We start from the raw sequence: 11,740 nt of genomic DNA, 5'->3' as shown, positions 1-11,740 counted from the left end.
GACCCTGATCTCGAGGCCCTTCCCGCCTCTTGGGGACGCTCCAAATGGACGTGCTTTCTAAAGTGGTGGTCCGAACGCGCCAAAACCACGAATCCTCGTGCGTGAACAGTACTAGGCCGTGCCGGGAGCTGCGAGCGCTACTGTGGCAGAAAAATGGGGCCACAAGACCCGAACACGGTTCAGCCGGCCCCTGATGGGAGCCCCTTGTTCCTCTGGATTTGTGGTGTTTCTCAACCCTGCCAGTTCCGCCTACGTGTAGATTTCAGGGTATTATCAGTGATGCTCTCGCTGTGGGTGTTTCCGTAGTGTAGTGGTTATCACGTTCGCCTCACACGCGAAAGGTCCCCGGTTCGAAACCGGGCGGAAACAACTTTTGGTCCTAGTCACCGTCTCTCCGGCATCCCGGAGAGTGAAGGCTGTCACATGAAGGAAAAGTGTGTGTTTATCTCTATTTCTGTTTCTCGGAGACTGGCCGTGAGGCGGTACCGTAGCAGTCTATATTCTGCATAAGTGCTCCAACGTAAATTCAGGTCTCGTTACCTCAGCTAATCTCTTTGCTCTTCCCCCCGGACGCCTGCACGGCCACCTCTTCCGTGTCGAGGGGGCGTAGACTTCGGACCCCTCGGCCCTAGTCATTAGGGCAGAGCCAGGCGCACAGTTGGCGCTCTATAATACTTCTGCGATTGCGTAGCAGTGTGCCTGCATCCTTGCTTGTGGATCTTGGTCCGTTGGGACAGAAAAGGTGCTTTCAATAGCCGCCCGGCTAGCTCAGTCGGTAGAGCATGAGACTCTTAATCTCAGGGTCGTGGGTTCGAGCCCCACGTTGGGCGCTGATTCATTTTGGAAATGAGGATAATAAAAGAGCTTTTGATGCAAGGGCAGCAAGGTATTCTCCAGACCAAGACCCGCACTCGAGATGGAGTGCACCCAGCTGTAAGGCCTATTGCTTCCCGAAAGGGAGAGTGAAGGGTGACTGCCGGCCAACAAATTCCTAGGGGCCTGTTCCTCAGACCACATTCCGCTTACTGAAATCCGCCTATCAGCGCTCAACATGTATTAGGCGCCCTCTCTTTAAGAGACGACCTGCCCGCGTGTCCCGGGCAAGCTGCCCTGGGAGGGAGGGCACTGAGTGACCCCCGGAAGCTGCGGTAGGACCCCGGGGACCCCTGATTAGCGACCACCTTACCAGGTGATTTAGAGGTTAGTATTCCGCGCTCTCACCGCCGCCGCGTTTCGATGTCCGAGACCCTCATGTCCAGTATACTCTCTTTATGGTCGGTATTGAGTCGATCTTTTGTGAAATGTTACCCCACACATCCCAGCCTCCACATTCCCCCTACACGTAAAGGAACGTTAAAATGTCCTTTCTTGGAACACCCTAACATGAACATCTTCCGTTTACCGGTCTTGTCACGAAATTCTTCCTTAACTTCACTTGAATTCATTATTTTCCATTTATTGTTCCTTAGTCCTGTTAATTCAGCCCATTTTCTATTTTCCGTCTGTAGAAGTCTCCCCACATACATACCAGACCACGAGAGAAGTCTGTTGGTTATATAAAGCTGGTTTATTAAACTTGCTAAGCGAAGGATAGTACCACCTTCGGTCTCAGAAGTGTATCAAAAGGGAGCGTTAGGGAGGATTTAGCATGACACCCTCTGAGAGCAGTGTGGACAGGAAATGGGCAGAGTTGGTAAAGTAGGCAGAGTTGCTAGTACAGGCCTACCTCACGCGTCCCTGGGGAGTTAGTGTTATTATGGTCTTTTCTTGGAACGTTTGGGTCTAAACAAGACGGTGTTAGAAGAGTTTGAACTTTGGCATTTCGTCTTGTCCAAATGCTTGTGGATTCGTTTGCAAAGTGGTTTCAGGGTTATTTTTTTACCACCTTTAGTGGGACTGGAAAACATTCCTAAAAGATTCTGGCTTTTTCATTAAGAGAAAGCCGAAGTGCACGACAGGAATAAAGATGCAGACGTAGAGAATGGACATGAGGAAACGGGAAGAGGGAAGGGTAAGCTGGAACAAAGTGAGAGAGTGGCATGGACATATATACACTACCAAATGTAAAATAGATGGCTAGTGGGAAGCAGCCGCATAGCACAGGGAGATCAGCTCGGGGCTTTGTGACCACCTAGAGGGGTGGGTTAGGGAGGGTGGGAGGGAGACGCAAGAGGAAGGAGATATGGGGATATATGTATATGTATAGCTGATTCACTTTGTTATAAAGCAGAAACTAACACACCACTGTAAAGCAATTATACTCCCATAAAGATGTTAAAAAAAAAAAGAGAGAGAGAGAATCTTAAGTGGACAAGCTTCTCTTCCCTGTCTCCCAACAAGCGCAGGGCACGCCCGCCCGAGGTTTTTGCTACAATTCCTGCTTTTCTTTCCTCTCCACCCCTTCCACCGCTGCCCCTCGGGCCGGGTCTGGTTTAGAATCCTGGTGCTAGTAAGTGACCCACGTTGCTCTTGGCGTTCGTAGGTTCAGACGTTAGGCAAATGCATGGTAGGATCTTTGGTCTTTTCCTCGAGCTGTAGTAAAAGCTGCAGAGGCAGAAGGACTCGCACTGATTTACGTCTTGGATTCTTTCAGGAATGATGAGCAGGAGGTGTGAGGGGGCTGAGACCGCGTCAGGGAGAGGGGCCGGAAGGAAACAGTCACGGTCCAGACAGGAGGCGGCTGGCGCCAGGGGCAAGGCAGCAGCCGACCGGAGAAGCGGTGAAGGAGCTGGATGTATGGTTTGTACTCGGGGCAGGAGAGGGGTCTCCTGGATTTCTGCTTTCGATGGTTTAACAACCGAGATCGGATACTGAAGATTGGAAGTGGTGGGGGAGAGAGGAGAGAGGAGTAATGAGTTCAGTCTTGAACAAGTTGGGAGACGTCTAAAGGGACATGTGCAAGACAGGGGAGAGCAGTCTTAGCTGGAGTCTCAGTTGCAGGGATAGAGTGTGGGTCAAGCTGTGAGCTGGGATCTGACCCTCAGGGAGATGGCCTCAGGTACAAGAAGGAGGAGTCGGAATAGGAGGAAAGCCAGCAGCGAAGCTTCCATTGAAGCCAAGGGAGTCGAGATGTGCAAAAAGGGACGACAAGTGGGTAGAGTCAAATTATAGTCTAGGAAGGGAAAATGGTTAAGCGTCCATGGATGGGGCCACTTGCAGGCCCCTTGGTAACCTTGAACTAGACTTGGACAAGAGGGCCTCCTGCCCTGTGCTCTGGGGGAGAGGGCCTTCCGTGTCACAGACACTTTAAGGATCCCTACTCAGTAGGACTCAGCCTCTGTTCCAATTCCTGGTTACCTAGGTCTTTGGGAGCAAGCATCGGCAACAGAAAAACATTTTGCAATATTATACCATCGATACTCCTCTTAAATTTGCATACAGGTAGATACATATAGCATATCTACATAGAGCATGTGTTAAACCTCATCCCAATCCTGGAAATTGAATGGGTTTTATTTTTATAAAATACTTAAAAGATTTCACTACGTTTTCAAAATTTAATAAATTTTTTTCAGCTTTATTTAAATAACATCGACTTAAAATTTGATATTCACTAATTTCAATCTCCCGTTTATTCTTAATAATTTTGTATAATTTCTAAGAAATATATAATTATATTGAAAGCATACGTAAAATTAATTTCATTGTTGCTTGTTCATATCTAATTTACATTTTGACGAAAATATATTCAAATCTCATATACTTTGAATGTATTTGAACCCTTTAGATCTAACTGTCAATAGAACACAAATTATCTGAAAATTTAAACCTGGCAGCTCTCTCCCTAGAAGACAGAGATAATGGAGAGGGTTATCCAGCCTCAAGCCACATTTTACCTTCCCTCCCATGAGGCCCGCTGCTTTCATTCACACTTTTTTTTTTTAATTGCTACACTTGATTGATTTCACTACCCACTAACGGATCGCGCTCCACAGTTTGACAAACACTGTTACCCAAGGCCACCAAGGGACCGGTATTCCAGGGCAGAATGGTTCCGGGGGCTCTGAGCCAGCGGATGGGTAGAGGGTCCTGGACATTGACTATGATCATAAGTCCTATAAAAGGTATGGGAAGCAGAGCAGTCATGTGTTTCCGTAGTGTAGTGGTTATCACGTTCGCCTAACACGCGAAAGGTCCCCGGTTCGAAACCGGGCGGAAACAACAATGTTTTATTCCTTTTTTTTTCCCCTGCTAAAAGTTTCTTCCAGTTAACTTGCCTACTTCTGTCATTTGTTGCCGGAATGTATGTGTATAAAAGTACGCATAACTTTTACAGTTTTATCCATACTCCTGTCTTTTCCAGTCTATTACCAGTTCCCTTCAAGCTAATATGTTCCACATCTCTAGGTCTGTAGTGCAAAAGCAGGTGGTCTATGTCATTAGAACCAGACTTCACAGAACTTAAAATCCTAGATTTAGAGGCAGCAAAAGGCAGGAATGCCACTCAACGACAAATGAAATATTTAAAAAAAGTACAAGAAGGAGTGCGTTGGAAACGTATAGTGGAAGTCAGGCCGGGGAATTGTTCGCAGGAAAGATAGCAGTAATAACCACACCATCTATCACATCATGTTGACTGTGTCTGGTCCTGTTGTAGGTGTCTCCCTCTACTGTAGGTGAGGCCACTGAGGCGCAGACACATCACATAAGGTGAGCAAATGTGGGGTAGAGGAAATAGTAGACGGTGCTAAAGAACGGAGAATGGGGGAAGAAACAGGGCACCGAGAGAAATTCAAGTTAGCACAGCCGGAAAAGCACCTGGTTCTGCCAGTGATCTGCTGGTGACTGGCTCCCGCTCGGCGCTGCTGGCTATCGCGACAACCTCCACCTTACGGACAACACCGTGAGCGAGTCTGAGTTTTTCTACCCTGACTGGTTTCACTCCCATCCTGCGCCTCCTCGTCAACCTGTCCTCAGCGGCAGTGCAGAACAGTAAAAAGAACCATCGGTCTCTCCAGAGGTGTCTCGGTCAGCCGCCTTCTTCACCGATCCTCACTTGCTGCGCATCTGTTTCAGGCCTGTGAGAAGTGACAGGTGTGTTGAGAAACGGGCTCCAGAGATCAAGGGGAAAAGGCAGCGAAGGCTTCACAGAAGCAGACCAGCTGTGCTTGGAGTCCCCCAAACAGAGTTCCCGGCCGGAGAGATGTCAGTAGAGAAACACACGATGTGGACTTTTGCAGTGCAGCCTGGAAAATGGGGTTCACACTCTCATACACCTGACGGTACACCAACTTACACGTGAGAGAAGCAACTTCTTTCCCAGGACTTCTGTCAAACTTGAAAGTCGAGTAGAGAAAACATCAAAGTGGTAAATCAAATTCTCAAGTTTCACGCATTTTTTTTTTCTTTTCTTTTTTGGCTGCGCTTCGCAGCTGGCGGGATCTCATTTCCCAGACTAGGGATCAAATCCTGGCCCTGGGAGTGAAAGTGCCGAGTCCTAACCATTGGACCTCCAGGGAATTCCCTAAAATTTCACACATCTTAAATGCAGACAAAACATAACCAAAAATAGCCCAGTGATGGCAAAACTTGTTAGGCCACCTGCATTCACATAACTTACACACACACAGAATCAGTATCGGGCCCATCTCTTTATCATTGCTCTTTTATACTTATTTGTATGCCTTACCTGGGTTTACAGATGTAAACCCAACCAAGAATGACAGGGCCCTGTCATGCAACTTAGAGCCCTAGAAGAGTGAAGAATTTTGGACCCCACTTGGAAGAATTCTCCCAGACTTTCCCCTGCTGACCCAATTTCTTTTTTTTCCTCGTGTTTTTCATAGTAATTTGAGATGAGTCAGTACAGTCCCTGCATCCGAGGCTCCGGACCGCCAGAGGTTCTCTTGCAACCCCTCCAAGCCGACCCAGGACTCTGGGAGGCCAGGACCATCACTCAGTCCTGTCACTCTTCTCCAGGTGGATTTTGATCTGTGCCTCAGCTAACATAAGAGTTGTCATCTGACTTCCTTGGGGAGACAGTAAACAAATTCAATGCAACACAATTAACACCAAAGAACCAGCTGGACTGAGCAATAAGCTCCACAGAAAGCTGTCTCACGTGAGTCGTATTTCTTTTGGGTTACCTTTAATGCTAAATCGTCAATAGGACTTGACAGCTTTCCTAGATTCATCTTGTTTCAATTAATGCTAAAATTATTCTCTTTCTGATCCTTAAATTGTAGCTGCTTGTCAGTGGAAGCCCCTTTAAATTGGTCCCTTGGTCCTTTCAGCATTGCCCTGGCAATTTGAGAGCATCCTTGTTTCCTGGTAGAAGTTCACACTTCGGGCCTATCTATAATTTTTCCTGGATGCAGGAGAATGTTCAGGGAGCTTGATTGATTGATTGATTTTTAGTGAAGAGTAAAAGAAAAGAGCCAAATCTGGGTGTCAGGACAAAAGTCCCTGGCTCCCCCACTTCTGACGTACCCTAGGGAAATCCTTTAAAGGATATAAGCTTACACTGAGAGCTCTATTCAATTTAGCTTTGCTAGATCTTTCCTTTTTTTTTTTTTCAAATAAACCTCAACATCATTACTCTACAAAATTATTTACCTAAATCTCTCACTCAAGAGTAATTGTATTCCTTTTTGCTTTCATGTTTTAAACTTTTATTAGAAAATTTAAAGTAGACAGAATGGTATTAGGAAACCCCAAGTACTCATCACTCAGCTTCAACACTTTTCTCTCTTCCACCATTTCTGTTTTATCTCTACATCTACCACTTCCCATCCCACTGCCTCTTTTCTTCATAATCCTCATAGATTTCATGGAATAGCCTTCTATCGTCACTCTATTGATCATCTCCCTTTCCCTCTGGTTCTTTTATGTGTAAAACTTCAAGGTTAGGAAATAATATTAATAGCTACAAATCTCATGAATTGGGTCCTTACCGTGGACTAGAAACTGTTCTAGATGCTGGGCATCATTGACTCCTTTGCACCCTTGCAACAAACGTACGGTGTGCCACTATTAAAAGGAAACTTCAGGGCTTCCCTGGTGGCGCAGTGGTTGAGAGTCCGCCTACCGGTGCAGGGAATACGGGTTCGTGCCCCAGTCCGGGAAGATCCCATATGCCCTAGAGCGGCTGGGCCCGTGAGCCATGGCCGCTGAGCCTGCGCGTCTAGAGCGTGTGCTCTGCAACGGGAGGGGCCGCGGCAGGGGGAGGCCCGCGTACCAAAAAAAAAAAAGGAAACTTCATTCACTCGTTCACTTTCATTGCAGTGAAAAAGACAGAACGGGTCCCTGCCCTCCTGGTGTTTACCTTCTGATGGGCAATTAAAATAACAAATAAACAGGTAGAAAAATAATCTCAGAGAGCGATAAGGACTGTGAGAAAATTAATGAGGGTGATCTGATAGAATGTCAGGCAGAGCACTGTATTAGAGAGATAGGCCAGAAAAGATGCATCAGAAGAGGTGACAATGAGCTGAGGCAGGAAGATAAGAAAGAGCTAGCCTTCCAGATATCTTGGGGAAGAGGCCTTTGGGAGAGGGAGCAGAGAGTTCAAAGGCCCTGAAGTAGGATAAACTTGGTGGGTTCAAGGACGGAAGACCAGGGGCTTGGAGGCTAAGGAGCCACACCTATACCTCCTTGGCTGTGCATTCGGATGACTGCCTCCGCACCATTTGCTGGTTTTGTTTGCAGGTGGATAGAAAAATGAGTGGAGGACACGGGATCTTATGTCTTTGAGGACTCCCAGGCAAATGAAGAACAGAGTAGAGTTTTTAACACAATGTGGAGTTTTTAAGGACAAATGAATTAACACATAGGTTCATTCCGAAAATTTCAAATAAACATCAGCTCTAGATTCCAGCTGTGACCTAATCACTGCCTCCCCAGTGCCTCCCTCGCCTCACCACGAATTGAAGGTTCAGATAAATTCTGTAATTGTCATTTAAAATGTCTAAGAGAATATCACCAGTGGCTTAGATGTTCAGGAAGATGCCTTTTGGTAACCTTAATTCATGAAAGAACCAGTGAAAGGGATTGTTCCATTTGTTTCAGAAATTTCTAGCTTCATAAGAAGAACAACAATATTTGTAAATTAAATTTAAAGCCTTGAGGAAAACTAGACTTTAACATTTGCAACTGTAATACATTGAATATTAATCACACAAGAAGTATGTATTGAAAAGAATACATACTTTTCCCTATTCAAAAGACTCCCCCTTGCCCTTAGGCGCTAAACATCTCAAATGATAGCAGAGAGGGTTTCCCAAAATAGCCAGTGATTTTAGTTCAGTTGGTCCTGACACAGAATAGAGGAGCAGGTCATTCTGGGTCGTCTTTTTTGGCCACTCTTCCTTTTGCAGGCAGTCCTCCAGAATTAGCTTGCTCTGGTTGACATTTTGTCTTCCTCCTTACCCACAATTCACATTCCCCATGACACCAGCATGTGACTGAGACGTGCCTTTTTCTTGGGGGGACTTGCACCCTTAAACCAATGTGATATGACATAAACAGCAATGAAATAATGGGTGAGCATTTGATAGTGATTGAACCTTCTCTCCTGATGCTACACAGACCATAGAAGAATGATTTTCTCAAGTTTAGTAAAGGGAAACCAGTGGCTGTTAAAGAAAAAGATGATACTGGAGTATTTTTAGACTAGTTAGAATATAGCCATGAATATATTAAACCTGGAAATAATCTTCTGCTTCAAATGAGATTTTTAAATAAGAATATTCGTGTGGATGGTTGATTAATAATTTACATATAAATTATATATAATCATTGTTTTAGACCACTTCACAAACTACATGCATGATCTAATAATTTATATATCCCCCATATGACACCAAGACCTTGTATAACATCACATACAAATTTTTTTTTTTAATTTATTTATTTTATTATTTATTTATTTATTTAGGCTGTGTTGGGTCTTTTGTTGCTGTGCACGGGCTTTCTCTAGTTGCGGTGAGCGGGGGCTACTCTTCGTTGCAGTGCACGGGCTTCTCATTGCGATGGCTTCTCTTGTTGCAGAGCACGGGCTCTAGGCGCATGGGCTTCAGTAGCTGTGGCACACGGGCTCCAGAGCACAGGCTCAGTACTTGTTGCGTACGGGCTTAGCTGCTCCGCAGCATGTGGGATCTTCCCAGACCAGGGCTTGAACCCGTGTCTCCTGGATTGGCAGGCGGATTCTTAACCACTGCGCCACCAGGGAAGCCCCACATACAAATTTAATGTCTTATATCTGGTTGGAGTCTCCTTGTCCAAGGAGAAAATTTGCCGAGTAAAAAATAATTGAGCAGGCCTTTCCAATGATGTCATGGCTTTGCAAGTGAAGAAAACATGATGGCCTCCCACAGAAACAGGACTGAAAAGAGAAAAAATAACGTTGTCCTATAGAACTGGATTAGAAACCATAAATTAGAGTGACAATGTGATCTTCAAAATCTTTTGTCCAAGTATGTGCCTGTGAGAGGCAAAAGGAAGGTCCCTCTCCCTGCTGGCCCTGCAATGGTTATTATCCTATAGGACAGACAGTGAGGGGCCCTGTTAATTTTAAGGGGGTAGGGACAGTCACATGTTAGGTTTGCTGTTAAAGCATCCCGACGCCACCAAGGCAGTGAAGAAACAGTCAATCTTATCCATGACTGGTGGGAGGTAAGATCACCCTGTAGGACCCATAGCCTGGTGATTTGTCTATTTTACATTACAACTTCATCTATACCTTGACCCAGGAATCTTACTCCTTGGGAATTTGCCTTACAGATATAAGTTCAAAAGCGCAAAATGACAACACGACCTGCTTATTAACTGCAGCATTGATTGTAATAGCAAGAGATTGGAAACTATGAATATCCATCAGTAGGTGATCTGTTAAACTAGGGTTCATCTACAGTGGAATATTATGCAGCTGCAAAAAAAGACTGAGGAAAATTTCTATGTCTTGAGATGGAAAGATCATCAAAATATAACAGAGCTGTAATTATATTTTTGTGTAAAATAGGAGAAAACAAAAATATATTTGCATTAAAAAACTCTGGAAGAATATGTACATAGATACAAAACTTGTTACCTAGGAAGGGAGGATGGAAGTTAGATTCTTTTCACTGAATATCTTTATAGATGGTTCAATTTTTGAACAGTACAGTTTATTACCTACTCAAAAGATGTTTTAAAAACTCATTTTGTGGTGCAGCCTCTGTGGAAAATGGTATGGCAATTCCACAAAAAAGTAAACAGGGAAATACCATATATCAGCAAATCCACTTCTAGATATATACCCAAAAGAGGTGAAAGCAGGAACTCGAACATGTGTACTAGTAGTACACCCGTGTTCATAGCAGCATTATCCACAATCGCCAAAAGATGGAAGGGACCCAAGTGTCTATCGAGAGATAAATGGACAAACAAAATGTGGTATATACATACAATCGAATATTATGTAGCCTTAAAAGGAAGGAATTCGGACACATGCTACAACATGGAAGAACCTTGAAGACATTATGCTAAGTGAAATAAGCCAATCACAAAAGGACAAATATTGTATGGTTCATCTTATATGAGGTCCCTAGAGTAGTCAAATTCATAGAGACAGAGAGTAGAATAGTGGTTGCCAGGGGCTGGAAGAAAGATAGTTAGGGAGTTAATGTTCACTGGGTACAGAGTTGCAGCTGGGGAATATGAAAAAGTTCTGGAGATGGATGGTGGTGATGGTTGCCCAACAATGTGAATGTGTTTAAAGCACAGAGCTGTGAACTTTAAAATGGTGAAAATGAACAAGGTCCTACTGTATAGCACAGGGAACCATATTCAATATCTTGTAATAAACCATAATGGAAAAGAATCTGAAAAACAACCTATATATCTATATATATTATCTTTGCTGTACACCAGAAGCTAACACAACATTGTATATCAACTATACTTCAATTTTTTAAAATGGTGAAAGTGGTACATTTTATTATGTATGTCTTAAAAAATTTAAAAAAAAAATTTTTTTTAACCCCCCAAAAGTTTTAAAAACCCACTTTGTTAGTAGGTAAAGGATAGATTAATCAATGAACCGGAGAGTGACAACAAAACGGCCTCGTGAATATCACACACACGGAATTTCCCGTACAGGATTTCTTCCGAAAGCAGGTCAGGCAAGGAAGTGCTTCGTGTGACCAAAACACACACCTCGCCCAACGTGGGGCTCGAACCCACGACCCTGAGATTAAGAGTCTCATGCTCTACCGACTGAGCTAGCCGGGCATGTATCTCCCACCTTTCAATAATTCTTACTTCAAGGTAGGATTCGGGCTGTATCTAGCTCCAGGTTTGAAGTTAGTTGGGACAAGATCTGGCCACTAAAGACAAGATTCTTAGCAACCCAGGAAACTCAAACTCTACCGACCGTGCTTGACTGACCGTCCCTCCCACTTCCGTCCGTTTTCTTCTTGCCCTTTTCTGCCAGGGACCTCGCCCTTTTCCATCCCTGGAAAACGTACGGCTCAGTGCAGGGAAAACCTGCGCACGCTGATGCCATCGACGAGCTCACCCTGTGATTTTTCAGTCGGAAGTTTAAAGGCAGAGACGCGGGCTTGGGCTTGTAGTGGGTGAGGGCCGCCGGCTCCTCCAACCTGAGCAAACTCCACTCTTCAGGAATTTTCCTAGTGTTCTGCGTTTCGAAACTTGGAAGGAGAGGAAGCAAAACGGTCACGCATACCTGCGCTGGAGATGCCGGGGATCGAACCCGGGGCCTCATACATGCAAAGCATGCGCTCTACCACTGAGCTACATCCCC

At 44.8% G+C, this 11,740-nt stretch overlaps 5 non-coding genes across 5 annotated transcripts; 3 read left to right on the top strand and 2 right to left on the bottom strand.

Moving 5' to 3' along the window:
• The first annotated feature begins 296 nt into the window (after positions 1 to 296).
• TRNAV-CAC lies at positions 297 to 369 on the top strand. The gene has a single exon. It is a non-coding gene; the product is annotated as a tRNA-Val (tRNA).
• A 388-nt stretch (positions 370 to 757) lies between these two features.
• On the top strand, positions 758 to 830 carry TRNAK-CUU. The gene has a single exon. It is a non-coding gene; the product is annotated as a tRNA-Lys (tRNA).
• A 3,258-nt stretch (positions 831 to 4,088) lies between these two features.
• On the top strand, positions 4,089 to 4,161 carry TRNAV-AAC. The gene has a single exon. It is a non-coding gene; the product is annotated as a tRNA-Val (tRNA).
• A 6,974-nt stretch (positions 4,162 to 11,135) lies between these two features.
• Positions 11,136 to 11,208, bottom strand: TRNAK-CUU. Its single transcript has one exon. It is a non-coding gene; the product is annotated as a tRNA-Lys (tRNA).
• Positions 11,209 to 11,668: 460 nt separating this feature from the next.
• TRNAA-UGC lies at positions 11,669 to 11,740 on the bottom strand. The gene has a single exon. It is a non-coding gene; the product is annotated as a tRNA-Ala (tRNA).

Source organism: Phocoena sinus, chromosome 3 (assembly GCF_008692025.1).
Source record: "Phocoena sinus isolate mPhoSin1 chromosome 3, mPhoSin1.pri, whole genome shotgun sequence".
Classification (NCBI taxonomy): Eukaryota; Metazoa; Chordata; class Mammalia; order Artiodactyla; family Phocoenidae; genus Phocoena; species Phocoena sinus.
The sequence above is the reverse complement of the archived record's forward strand: the minus strand, read 5'-3'. Positions and strand labels throughout refer to the sequence as shown.